Source organism: Xenopus tropicalis, chromosome 7 (assembly GCF_000004195.4).
Source record: "Xenopus tropicalis strain Nigerian chromosome 7, UCB_Xtro_10.0, whole genome shotgun sequence".
NCBI lineage: Eukaryota > Metazoa > Chordata > Amphibia > Anura > Pipidae > Xenopus > Xenopus tropicalis.
Genome location: NC_030683.2, coordinates 119,739,123 through 119,752,266, shown reverse-complemented (window position 1 = coordinate 119,752,266; position 13,144 = coordinate 119,739,123). Strand labels below are relative to the sequence as shown.

The 13,144-nt window shown below is 41.8% G+C and overlaps 1 protein-coding gene across 1 annotated transcript in view; it reads left to right on the top strand.

Annotated features, from left to right (window-relative positions):
• LOC116412294 overlaps nt 1–11,926 on the top strand; it is a 36,499-nt gene extending 24,573 nt beyond the window's left edge. Inside the window, exon 9 of the transcript XR_004223644.1 lies at nt 11,902–11,926. The gene's annotated coding sequence lies outside the window, so the exon portion shown is untranslated. The remainder of the gene's footprint in view (nt 1–11,901) is intronic.
• The last annotated feature ends 1,218 nt before the right edge of the window (nt 11,927–13,144 follow it).

Below are 13,144 nucleotides of genomic sequence, written 5' to 3'. Positions count from 1 at the left end.
ATACCAAAATTTGCCACCAGGTGGCGCATGGTCTATCGTGTTTTGCTGGAAAGTCGTTGCACTTCAGCACCATCTAGAGGTAGGATTTAAATCTTAAAACATGGTGGCAGGACATGCTGAGATAAAATGTAAAAACCTGCTGGCTGAATCTGATTCCTTGTATATTTATCATGTATTGCGTATATCAATATAAAGTAGCCGCCATCACTGGTTATTGTTCTTGTCCTGTGTAGCTTAGCTGTTTGTTTGTGTTCTATATGCACATATAGATTGTTGTTATCTACAGTCTTTATATACTTATACTGTCCCTTATTGTGTTGTACTTAGTGACACTGTACAGCTCATGATCTTAACATCTTGCTTATTATGGATGGCATTTCAATAAATGAAGAAGGGAGTATTATATACCATACCTCCCAACATTTGAAAAATGAAAAGAGGGACAATTTTTTGACCACGCCCCCTTTTGTGGTCACGCCCCAATTACCACACCCCATTTAAAAAAAAATACCCCTTTTATATAGATCAAATGGCGGGAGCAGACGAAAATGTGCTATACCCTCATACTGAACGACCTAAGGAAAACAATTTAGCAACTCCTACATATAAATACAAATATAGAGAAGGCAGTCAGTTATAACTAAGTACCAGTTTTTCCCCCCCATACACAGTAGCCCGCCCCATACTAAATTGTACTGATTTTTAATAAGATATTATTAAAAATCTGTACAATTTAGACCACACCCAGATCCCAGTTGTGGCCAGACATTAATAGAGTCATATAAAACCCCACCTCATTTCAGATACAACTGAAAGGTTTATACAAGACCAACTGCAATTTCCTACCATAATATTAACTGTGCATCAGGATGGGTGTGTCTGGTTCCCTGCTGTCGGGGTTCCCACATTCTCTGTAAATGCTGCAATTCTCCAATATAGTTACTGGCCACATTACCATTATGCACATGGGGTGAGCCACACAATATATATACAGTACATCCATAACTTGGACCCTTCAACGTTTCTGGGGATTGGTAACTGGAAGGCAGTTATCGATAACTTTGCATCTGACCCATCAATGTGATTTATAGATATGAATGGAGAATACATATGAGACCTATTTAAACAGTATACTATATGCCATAGTACATACCAACTTTCGATAAAACCGTCATGCAGACTTTTCCTACAGAACAGCTTTGTGAATAATGACATGTGCGAGAACCATCATACCTCGCATAATCGCATGTTAGGCAATTTAGTGCCTTATCAGAAGAAGCTGCAAAGAAACAGAATAGCACAATTGACAGATACAGAAATATGCAGGTTAATGTTGTACATAAAATACCCACTTATATATACATCTATACATTAAAAATGAGTTCTTGCCTATGCATACACACAGAAACCCTCTATGGAGGGATGTAAGACGTGCTGTATAAAGGAGCTGTGCCCATTCTCCCTCCCTATGCGCGAGTAACAGAACTTATCTTGGCTGCTGATAATTTACTACGTTCCCTAAGCTTAGCCTCCCAACAGCAGCCCAGAGCAAACTGAGCATGTGCAGGAGCCAAATCTTATAAAAGATCGTCTAACAAAGTAACAACATGGCAGCCCCCTCTTGACAGCATTTCTAATGATTTTCAATTTTAGACTTTAGTTCTCCTTTATGTAACTTGCGTTTGAAGCAAAAGACAACGCAGAGAAGCTTTGCAGGGACAGACTCCAATGACCAAAAATGAATGAAAGAACTTAAAAAGAAATATATTAGAGGTTTATTATATACACAAGAGTCACGGTTGGCAAAACTCTTCATTTCATCTCTGGGGCTCTTAGTAACAAGTCTGTTAGTCTAAAGTGTCATTGTTTTTAGCCATTTCCAACCATTTTAACTTGTAAAGGAAAATATCTCTACTAAAGTAGAAAATTAGAATCTCACCTGTCACTCTGAGAAAGGTAAAAACACAGCACAAAGTGAGCGCCCGTTCCATTCTGGCTCAGCACTGGGCTGGGTGTGTTCTGAGAGAGTTATTTCCTAGTAATGAGATTGGCAGCTGCTTTATATATTCCCTGTGCCGTGCTCGTTTACATTTGAAATTGATAGGAGAGGCGCGGCATTGTAAGTTATTATTTTTTTATCAATATGATTGCATCACTTACTCTCTAGTTTTTGTTTTATATAAATTAACATTTTGTTTGATTTAGATGTGTGTTCACGGTGCCTATAGAAGGGGTTACTACAACAAATATGATAAAATTATATTAGAAATATAATTACAAAAAGAATGTACCAAAGGTTATATATATATATATATATGTAGAGCAATGATTGAGTGAATCACAGTTGTATGGGTAGGGCCCTTAGGGTATAAGGAGGTTAAATTCATTTTATTTTGTAATGCAAATAGTTGGACAATATTCAGTTCAGCCAGCAGCCCCTGTACCAGCCCAAAGCCACCAAAGCTCTATAGAAATAATGCCCCATGCCCCTGAAGGTGCCCACAGTAGCTCTCCATCTTTTGCCCAACTACTGCACATGCTCAGTCTGCTCTTGGCTGATGTCAGTGACCTGAGCTTAGGGACCGACTCACAATATTCTTCTTTCCTATGCCGGCTTGCTCTGGTCACTGCCTGGTCACTATTAAACATGCATACAGGCCAACCAATCACAGTCCTGTCTGGCTGCTCCCTAAAAAACTCATGTCCTGCTCTGGCACTTTGAGCTTGGGCTGAGACTTTAACTGAATCCATATCATGTGTGACTTTTCTTTCCACCTTGTAATGATTCCAAATACTGAGCTGTGTAACAAATACAAAGGTTGGAAACATATGTAGAAGCTATTCCAAAACAGCCCATCTGGGAACAAACTTTCCCATTATAAAGGTTTTTCTGTATGTAATACAGTGACATATGCACCTTATACTCTCCCCTATGGCTAATCAGACATGGGGATAAAGGGACAGACTTGTTCAGTGCTGGGAAACTGTGCTTATTGCTCCCAACTCCAATTGCAGGAACAGAGAACAGGGAGCCGGATTTACTCACATCAGCTGGGATTCTCATTGGAGGATTATTTTGCATATTTATGCAGCTATTGGCTTTGGAGAGCTGGGAAATGTTTCATTAAACAATGCAAAAACTCTAAACCCCACATTACATTACATGGCAACACAGGAACCAGTGCAGTCTGCATATTATGATTCTTATTATTAATCAGATTCTATGGCAGATATTACCTGATTTTTGTTTTGATAATTTACTACGTTCCCTAAGCTCTGCCTCCCAACAGCAGCCCAGAGCAAACTGAGCACGTGCAGGAGCCAAATCTTATAAAAGATGGTCTAACAAAGTAACAACATGGCAGCCCCCTTTGGACAGATTTGAAAGATTAAATCATTACTTTAATTAGGTTTCTCAATCCCTGGGCTTGTGCAGTAAGTTCAGAATGTTTATATTTATGTTCAGTATACAAAATACAGCATTTCTAATGATTTTCTATTTTAGACTTTAGTTGTCCTTTAAGGGCCAGTTTCCACAAGCAATCATGTGATACAATGAGAGGCCAAAGATATTCTGGGCTACTAATGATGATTGTGGTCATTTTTCATCATAGCTCACAAGGCATTGGGGGATTTTCAGATGTTGATGACTCTTTTATTTATTCGCTTTGATGTGAGGGCATTTTTTACTTTCCCATTTTTAATATTATCACATTTATCACAGTTTTCCTCTCTCGCTAATTTTACGTTTCTTCCTTTGTGGAGTGATAAGAGTTGGTATGGCGATCACCTGATTGAGTGTGGCAGAGCTTCTGGGTAGTTTGAGGCTACAGACTTCAGCTTTGCTTTATTGGTCAATCTCTCACTGTATCATGTATTTAAGATCTGGAGTTATATTATCCATAGGAGTCAATGTACCGTTATTTACAAGTGCATACTGTGTGTATATATCAATATAATATACAGTTTGGTCATTTTCCCATGGGACCAAACTGTAAATTATATCCTTATAAACAGTGAGTAGTGATGTCATCAGTTATAATCAGAGCTTAGTGATGTAATTTGTCACATGACTCACTAAAACTTGTATATTATAATAAAGTACCCCCTGTTGTAAAATATAGGGATATTAGAAGTCACCTCGGTGTTCCATGACCTGACTTATGTTACAATAGGGGGTACTTTATTCACTATATATTATAAGGAACTCCTCTGGGACTTATAATATCCCTATATGTTACAATAGGGGGTACTTTATTCACTATATATTATAAGGAACTCCTCAGCGACTTATAATATCCCTATATGTTACAATAGGGGGTACTTTATTCACTGTATATTATAAGGAACCCCTCGGGGGCTTATAATATCCCTATATGTTACAATAGGGGGTACTTTATTCACTGTATATTATAAGGAACCCCTCGTGGACTTATAATATCCCTATATGTTACAATAGGGGGTACTTTATTCACTATATATTATAAGGAACTCCTCTGGGACTTATAATATCCCTATATGTTACAATAGGGGGTACTTTATTCACTATATATTATAAGGAACTCCTCAGCGACTTATAATATCCCTATATGTTACAATAGGGGGCACTTTATTCACTATATATTATAAGGAACTCCTCGGGGACTTATAATATCCCTATATGTTACAATAGGGGGTACTTTATTCACTATATATTATAAGGAACTCCTCAGCGACTTATAATATCCCTATATGTTACAATAGGGGGCACTTTATTCACTATATATTATAAGGAACTCCTCTGGGACTTATAATATCCCTATATGTTACAATAGGGGGTACTTTATTCACTATATATTATAAGGAACTCCTCAGCGACTTATAATATCCCTATATGTTACAATAGGGGGTACTTTATTCACTATATATTATAAGGAACTCCTCAGCGACTTATAATATCCCTATATTTTACAATAGGGTGCACTTTATTCACTATCTCCTTTACTGTACAAGCTAATTGAGGCTAATGGCACATGGGGCAGTTTTTCCACAGTGTATTTTAGCTGGCAGAGAAATGCCTGAAACCCCCTAAATTACTGGGAGGCAGTATAGGCAGTTTTGCCTGTTTACCAATTTGCTAAAATGCAGGACAGTACCAGCAGGGCTATTAGCTCACGGGGGCACTATCAGTTCAGGCAGATGAATCCTTCAGCAAAGGTGTCACGTAGTTGCTATCCTGTGACCTGCCCATTGTTCTGCTAATTAGCTGCTGGAGGGGAAGGGGAGGCGGTGATATCATTCCAACTTGCAATGTGACAGTAAAGCAAGTCTGAAGTTTATCAAAGCACAATTCACATGACTGAGGGCACCTGGGAAAGTAAGGAATGGCTAGCCCCATGTCAGATCTCAAAACTAAATATAAAAAAAAAATGTGTTTGTTGTCTTAAAAAAATGATTTCAGTGCAGAATTCTGCCAGAGCAGCAGGCAGTATTCCTTTAATAATACAACCCCAATGTTGCTGGACTACAGCTCCTTTGTTATTAAAGGTAGAGAAAAAGAGAGAGGCAGTTTTGGCTCTTACTGGCCTTCAAAGTGCAACTGAAGTTCTCTGGTGGGGCATTTTGGTCACACCTAGTTTTCCCCATCCATGTTCCATCATGCTATATTGTTTTTTTTTTGCTTTCCCAGGAACATTGCCAGTATTGTTGCTGACCTAAAATGATGTGACACTAATTAAGTCACACTCCCATATCAATGAATAAAGCATATCAATAATGATGTTTCAGTGTCAACTTGTAATTAGCAAAATCTGGCATGTGTCTATTAGTGACTGCATTACAATCCAAGTGTTTTGGGCTATTTTGCCAAATCAATGTTTATTTTACTGGAGGTCAGGATGGGACTCCTGTGCCAATCAAGGTATTGTCTGAAAACTTTTTGAGATTTATCAATTTGAAATAAAACAATTTGAATGAGAATATTTGGCATAAACAGATGGGAAAATATTTTTTGAAATCTTTTAAGGGGGTTGAAAACCCAACCATAACCCTGTCCCACTGCACCCCCTAGTTTTGCTATAGAAGTTGCTGAAAAACATAATTATAGATGCAAGAAAATTCCCCACTGAGCATTCTACTGAGCAACCATCTCATTATAAGTGCAAGAGAAGTGACCAATGAGAATGCTGATTCCCAGCACTGTGTCAGGCATCTCCCTGTTACCTTACATATAGAGATAATGATGGCATTTTTCCCGTCATTATATGGCACAGGAATCAGACATGGGGATAAAGGGACAGACTTGTTCAGTGCTGGGAAACTGTGCTTATTGCTCCCAACTCCAATTGCAGGAACAGAGAACAGGGAGCCGGATTTACTCACATCAGCTGGGATTCTCATTGGGGGAGTATTTTGCATATTTATGCAGCCACTAACTGCACCGAATCCCGGATTCGGTTCGGGAATCAGGCCAAATGCAGCTTTTTTTTATGGATTTAGTTTTGGCTAAATCCATGGTCCCGGCTGAACCGAATCCGAATTAGCACAAATTAGCATATGCTAATTAGCATTCGGAAAGGGTAACATTTTATGGGGAAAATTTTTTGGATTCGGTTCGGCACAATCGGTTAGGGTGAGTTCGGGGGTTCAGCCGAACCCAAAAAAGTGGCTTTGGTGCATTGCCAGGTAACAATGCAAAAAAAAAAAAAAAAAAACCCTCTAAACCCCACATTACATTACATGGCAACACATAAACCAGTGCAGTCTGCATATTATGATTCTTATTATTAATCAGCTTTGCTGTATCAGCTTCTATGGCAGATATTATGTGACTTGTGTTTTGTTTTGATAATTTACTCTGATCCCTAAGCTTACCCTCCTGACAGCAGCCCAGAGCTCACTGAGCATGTGCATAGTCTTAGTCTTACAATGATGGTCTTGCAAAGTAACAAGATGGCAGCCCCCTGTGGGCAACTTTGAAAGCATAAATTATTACTTTAATTAGGCTTCTCACCCTCTGGGCTTGTGCAGTAAGTTCAGAATGTTCATGTTTATATTCAGTATACAAAATACAGCATTTCTAATGATATTCTATTTTAGACTTTAGTTTTCCTTTAAACGATTGTAAGTAGGTTCCAATCACAGCAGCACTTTCTACAAAACACAATTCACACAAATTGCGCAATCAAGCAAATTAAAGTTAATTATTCTAAAAAAAAACATGCCTCAGACACTATTAATCCATTAAATACTTCACCAGCAGTCTATTATTTTATTTTATTTATTTTATTGGCTTTCTCAGCTTGAACTGCTGTGAACTCACAACCCACCCTTTTCCCTCAGCAGAGGGCTCCTCTGCTCCCGTGTATAGTCAACACTTTAGATTGATTATTTAGATTTTAGATTTTATTTATTTTATTTATCATTTATTTATTGATTTATTTGATTGATTTATTTATTTTAGATTTATTTACTAGATACACCTCCCGTGTGTATCTGGGGCAGAGGCTGGGGGCATATTTTATTTAATCCCCTCCCGAATATACTGGCACCCAAGGGCACCCAAACCTGCTGCCATAGGCACAGACTCTTGGGTGCCTTCATATACAGGGCCGGAACTAGGGGTAGGCAGAAGAGGCAGCTGCCTAGGGCGCAAACACTGGGGGGCGCCAGGCAGGAACCTCTCCTGCCTACCCCTAGCTCCTTTTTCATTGCCCCCGCCGCTTGTCAATACGCGGTAGGGGTAATGAACTATCGCGTAGCCACCGTGTCCCCTCCCCCGGAACTGGGCATGCGTGCTGAAACGCGAGGGGGGCGGAAGGTGCAGGGGTGAGGTGGCCGGCCCGGTTACCTAGGGCTCCCGGTCGGTTCGGCCCGCCCCTGTTCATATATATGGCCCTGGCACAGGGGTTGCAAATGTAACCCTATCCTCACCGTTTCGGGCACTTTTGACAGTGTTACACTCCACGTGTGGCGCTTACCTGATGGCACGGGACAAACCTGAATCACTCCGCAGTGGTATTGGGAGAGACTGGGTACCTGGTACTTATTAGCGCAGTGCCTCCACCTAGTGGGATCCGGGAGTGCACCTACGGGTGGCCCCACTAGGAACAATAATAATGCACACACAGTACTTTATAAATGAAATAACTTTTATCTGAAATAAAGGGGAAACTAATACATATAACACTCCTATCAAAGTGGCAATCAGGGCCTTACTAACTAGCTTTGCCAGCGCAAGCTATCTCACTAACTATGTAAAGTCCTTTAGCTCAGTCCAAAGGAAAGTTTATATACTTTAAATCTTCAAGCGCTCCTTTATTAGTTTCACTTTAATGATACTCACTCCAGGGATCTCTTTGGGTGATTCACACAGAATCTTCAGGCGAGTCCAGCACTCACAGCCATGCAGTGCGACTACTAGCCCCTTTAGCTACTCAGATGGGATTCCCCTGCAGGTGTTTGTTCCTCCAGTCAGGACTCCTCACAGGATCTCTGTCTCTCCAGGTACAGGATCTGCCTTCCCTGTACCAGCCTGTGCCAAAGGCCAGCTTCTCCTTGTGCTGCTCCTCTCTCTGAGCCCACGTGCAGCTTCTGGAGCTCTGGGGCTTTCTCTCTCCTCCCTCTGACTTCCTCTCCCAGGCTGCTTTGCAACTTCCGGCAGCCCTGAGCTTGCTGTTCACCTTGTTGCTAGGCAGCAGCTCACAGCACAAAGTCTCAGTGCCAGCTCCCCTACAGGGAACAGCAGCAGGAGGGGGGTAAGTGCAGGGACCCAGCACTACCTCCCTACATTCTCCCCCTGCTTGAATGGGCAACGTCCTCGCTTGCCCTTTCTCACCATTCTTATTCTCCCTAACCTTTGGGGGAGATACACAGGGGAAAGCTTCCTCACTAACTGCCCTGACACTTCCCCTGCCTGAAGGTCTACGCATTCCCAGGCCCAGTCTCTTACTTTTATTGGGGGTGCCAGAGTGCTCAGAGACCATCCTCGTGCCACAGGATTTCTCTTCACAAATATCCACTTCACATGGGAAAGATGTCACATATACATCAGTGAAGTCTTCATTCCGTCCCCAGTCACAGGTGTGGGAAGTATGACCGTACCAACCACAGGTGTAACACCTCACCTGATTACGTCTCTTCCGATACCTCTTTTGGGGTGGCTTCCTCACAGCACAGCCATATGAAATAACTTCTGTAGCTGCAGCATTTTCACGTTGCGTCAGACAGTGTGGGGATATATGGCCCAACCGGCCACAACGGAAGCACTTTGGTGGGTCACCGCGAGCATCACCTGCTTTAGGAAATGAAGAGGGTCTAGACATAGTTGACCCCTCATCCTTTTCGGACACACGAGCCTTGAGCTGAGCAACCTGTTTTTTTAACTCAGCAATCTCTTCCGCTTTCTGCGAATCACTGGATGTCTTTTCAGAACCACGACTTTTCTTCTCTCGTCGCAGAACATTAACTTCCTCCTTTCGGATCTCCCGGATCAGTTCCTGATAAGTTGGTTCTTTCTTTCCTCTGTAGAAAGATCTCAACATCACAGCTGTGGGGTCCATAGATAAAGCCCCTCTGAATAACTGTTGTAGCCTCATAGAATCAACACGATCTGTAGCAATGATTCTTCGGCAAACAAGTAATTTTAGCATTTGCTGCAGTCGTTTCAAGTACTCAGGACAGATTCTCTTTTTCTTTCTGCATGCAAGACTGAAATTTGTACAACATTTCAATTTCATCTTCCACCGGTCCATATGTATCTTCCAGTACTTCTATTAACTTCTCAGGACCATCTTGTGGGCACACCTCTCGGTGGAGCTTAATTAGGTCCAATGCAGGCCCTCGCAAACTCTCCTGGATCTTGCGACATAAAGCAGGGCCAGAGCCAGGCCAATCGGTAATAGCAACCAAAGCAGCATCTCTCCAGGCCTCAAAGGCCTCTTCACCTGGAGGAGTAGGTTCCATACCTGAGAATATTTTTAGTCTCTTATAATTTCCATTGTATGCCAGCTGTCTCAAATTCTCACCGACTTGGGCCAAGACTTCCACCAGCTGAGCTGCCTCAACAACATCACTTAGAGGTCGGCTCCTCCCAGCAGAGTTCAAGCTTTCACATGATGCAGTGTATTTCAACTTTGTCTCAGGTGTCACATCAAACAGTCTTTTAGTCACTGGGCTGTGACCAGCAGCAGGTATCTGTGGGGTGCCACTGCACAGGGGATTTGGGCTCTCCAGATCACCTCCCACTTCATCCTCACTGTCACTAAGTTCCTTCTCCTCAGGGACATCCGGTAAGACAATTTGCCAGTAACCATGGTCTTCCGCCTGTACACCACGTGCACATGTTTCTCTGTTAATCTCACCAGGACTATCGACAAGCACATTTAAGAGGATGCCATCTGGGTCTCGTCGCGAAGCTACCACTCTAGGTCTATAAATAGATCCATCTGCATCTAGGATCTTGTAAATAAATTCCTCTTTTGTTTTTGGTATCATAGGGCCCACTACAGCAGTCTTTTTCGGGTTTAGGCCCAAACTCTTGCACCAGTCCAGAACACTCTGGGGACTCTCAGTAGATGACGCCATCTTGCTTCACTTTCTGTGCAACCAGGTCCCAGCCAAATCTCAGCAGTGCCTCCAAAATGTAACCCTATCCTCACCGTTTCGGGCACTTTTGACAGTGTTACACTCCACGTGTGGCGCTTACCTGATGGCACGGGACAAACCTGAATCACTCCGCAGTGGTATTGGGAGAGACTGGGTACCTGGTACTTATTTGCGCAGTGCCTCCACCTAGTGGGATCCGGGAATGCACCTACGGGTGGCCCCACTAGGAACAATAATAATGCACACACAGTACTTTATAAATGAAATAACTTTTATCTGAAACTAATACACATAACACTCCTATCAAAGTGGCAATAAGGGCCTTACTAACTAGCTTTGCCAGCGCAAGCTATCTCACTAACTATGTACAGTCCTTTAGCTCAGTCCAAAGGAAAGTTTATATACTTTAAATCTTCAAGCGCTCCTTTATTAGTTTCACTTTAATGATACTCACTCCAGGGATCTCTTTGGGTGATTCACACAGAATCTTCAGGCGAGTCCAGCACTCACAGCCATGCAGTGCGACTACTAGCCCCTTTAGCTACTCAGATGGGATTCCCCTGCAGGTGTTTGTTCCTCCAGTCAGGACTCCTCACAGGATCTCTGTCTCTCCAGGTACAGGGTCTGCCTTCCCTGTACCAGCCTGTTCCAAAGGCCAGCTTCTTCTTGTGCTGCTCCTCTCTCTGAGCCCACGTGCAGCTTCTGGAGCTCTGGGACTTTTTTTCTCCTCCCACTGACTTCCTCTCCCAGGCTGCTTTGCAACTTCCGGCAGCCCTGAGCTTGCTGTTCACCTTGTTGCTAGGCAGCAGCTCACAGCACAAAGTCTCAGTGCCAGCTCCCCTACAGGGAACAGCAGCAGGAGGGGGGTAAGTGCAGGGACCCAGCACTACCTCCCTACACAAACCTGACCTACACCATTACAAATGCTCCAAAACAGTTGGATTTATAATTCAGTCACTAATGGACATGTGCCAGGTTTTGCTAATTACAATGTACAAGCTGCCACTGAATCATTAATATTTGTAAGATTTAATCTGCAGGAGGGAGTGTGACTTAATCTTAGGGCAACACAAATGTTGACAGTGTTCCTGGAAACGCTCCAGGCTAGCATGATGGATCATGGATGGGGAAATCTAGGTGTGACAAAAAATGTCCCACCAGAAAACAATAGTTGCCTTTTAAAAGGGCCAGCAATATCCAAAGCATCCAATCTCTCCCACAATCTCTATCCCTCTCAATCAATCTTTCAATCTCTCTCTCCAATTAATATAAGCTTTGCAATCTACTTTAACACAGTAACTCTATGACATCTTAAAGGAACAGTAACACCAAAAAATGAAAGTGTATAAAAGTAACTAAAATATAATGTGCTGTTGCCCTGCACTGGTAAAAGTTGTGTGTTTACTTCAGAAAGTCTACTATAATTTATATAAATAAGCTGCTGTGTAGCCATGGAGGCAGCCATTCAAAGGAGAAAAGGCACAGGCACATAGCAGATAACAGATAAAACACTATTGTATTCTACAGAGCTTATCAGTTATCTGCTATGTAACCTGTGCCTTTTCTCCTTTTTTCCAGCTTGAATGGCTGCCCCCATGGCTACACAGCAGCTTATTATATAAATTATAGTAGTGTTACTGTAGCAAACACACCTGTTTTACCAGTGCAGGGCAACAGTGCATTATATTTTTATTACTTTAAAGCTCTTTCATTTTTTGGTGTTACTGTTCCTTTAAAGGGGGTGTAAACCCAACCATAACCCTGTCCCACTGCGCCCCCTAGTGTTGCTATAGAAGTTGTTGAAAAACGTAATTATAGATGCAAGAAAATTCCCCACTGAGCATTCTACTGAGCAACCATCTGATTATAAGTGCAAGAGAAGTGACCAATGAGAATACTGATTCCCAGCACTGTGTCAGGCCCCTTGCTGGTACCTTACATATAGAGATAATGATGGCATTTTTCCCGTCATTATATGGCACAGGAATCAGACATGGGGATAAAGGGACAGACTTGTTCAGTGCTGGGAAACTGTGCTTATTGCTCCCAACTCCAATTGCAGGAACAGAGAACAGGGAGCCGGATTTACTCACATCAGCTGGGATTCTCATCGGAGGATTATTTTGCATATTTTTTATATTATATATATATTCATTGGACATGGGGAGATCACAAGATGCAACAGCAATCAGTATAATACATACAGGGAAACCTTTTCAAAGGAGAAATTCCTTGTTAGACAGACTGTTTTTCATAAGCAAAGTGACTATAACTTTGGTCACAGTAAGGGGCAGATTTATCAAAACAAGAGTTTGAATCCCGAATGGGAAAAATTCGGATTGGAAACGAAAATTTCTGAAGATTGCAAATATCACGAAAATGCTTACGAAAAAATTGTATTAGTCACGATAATATCATATTGGCGATCCGAAAGTCACAACATTTTCGTACCAAACTATTGTAAACAGCGGCAAAACCGATCCGATTTTTTCACGCTAAAAATATGAAAAAGTCGCGAAAGCGCCGAAAAAGTTACAAGATATAAAATACGATTGGATGG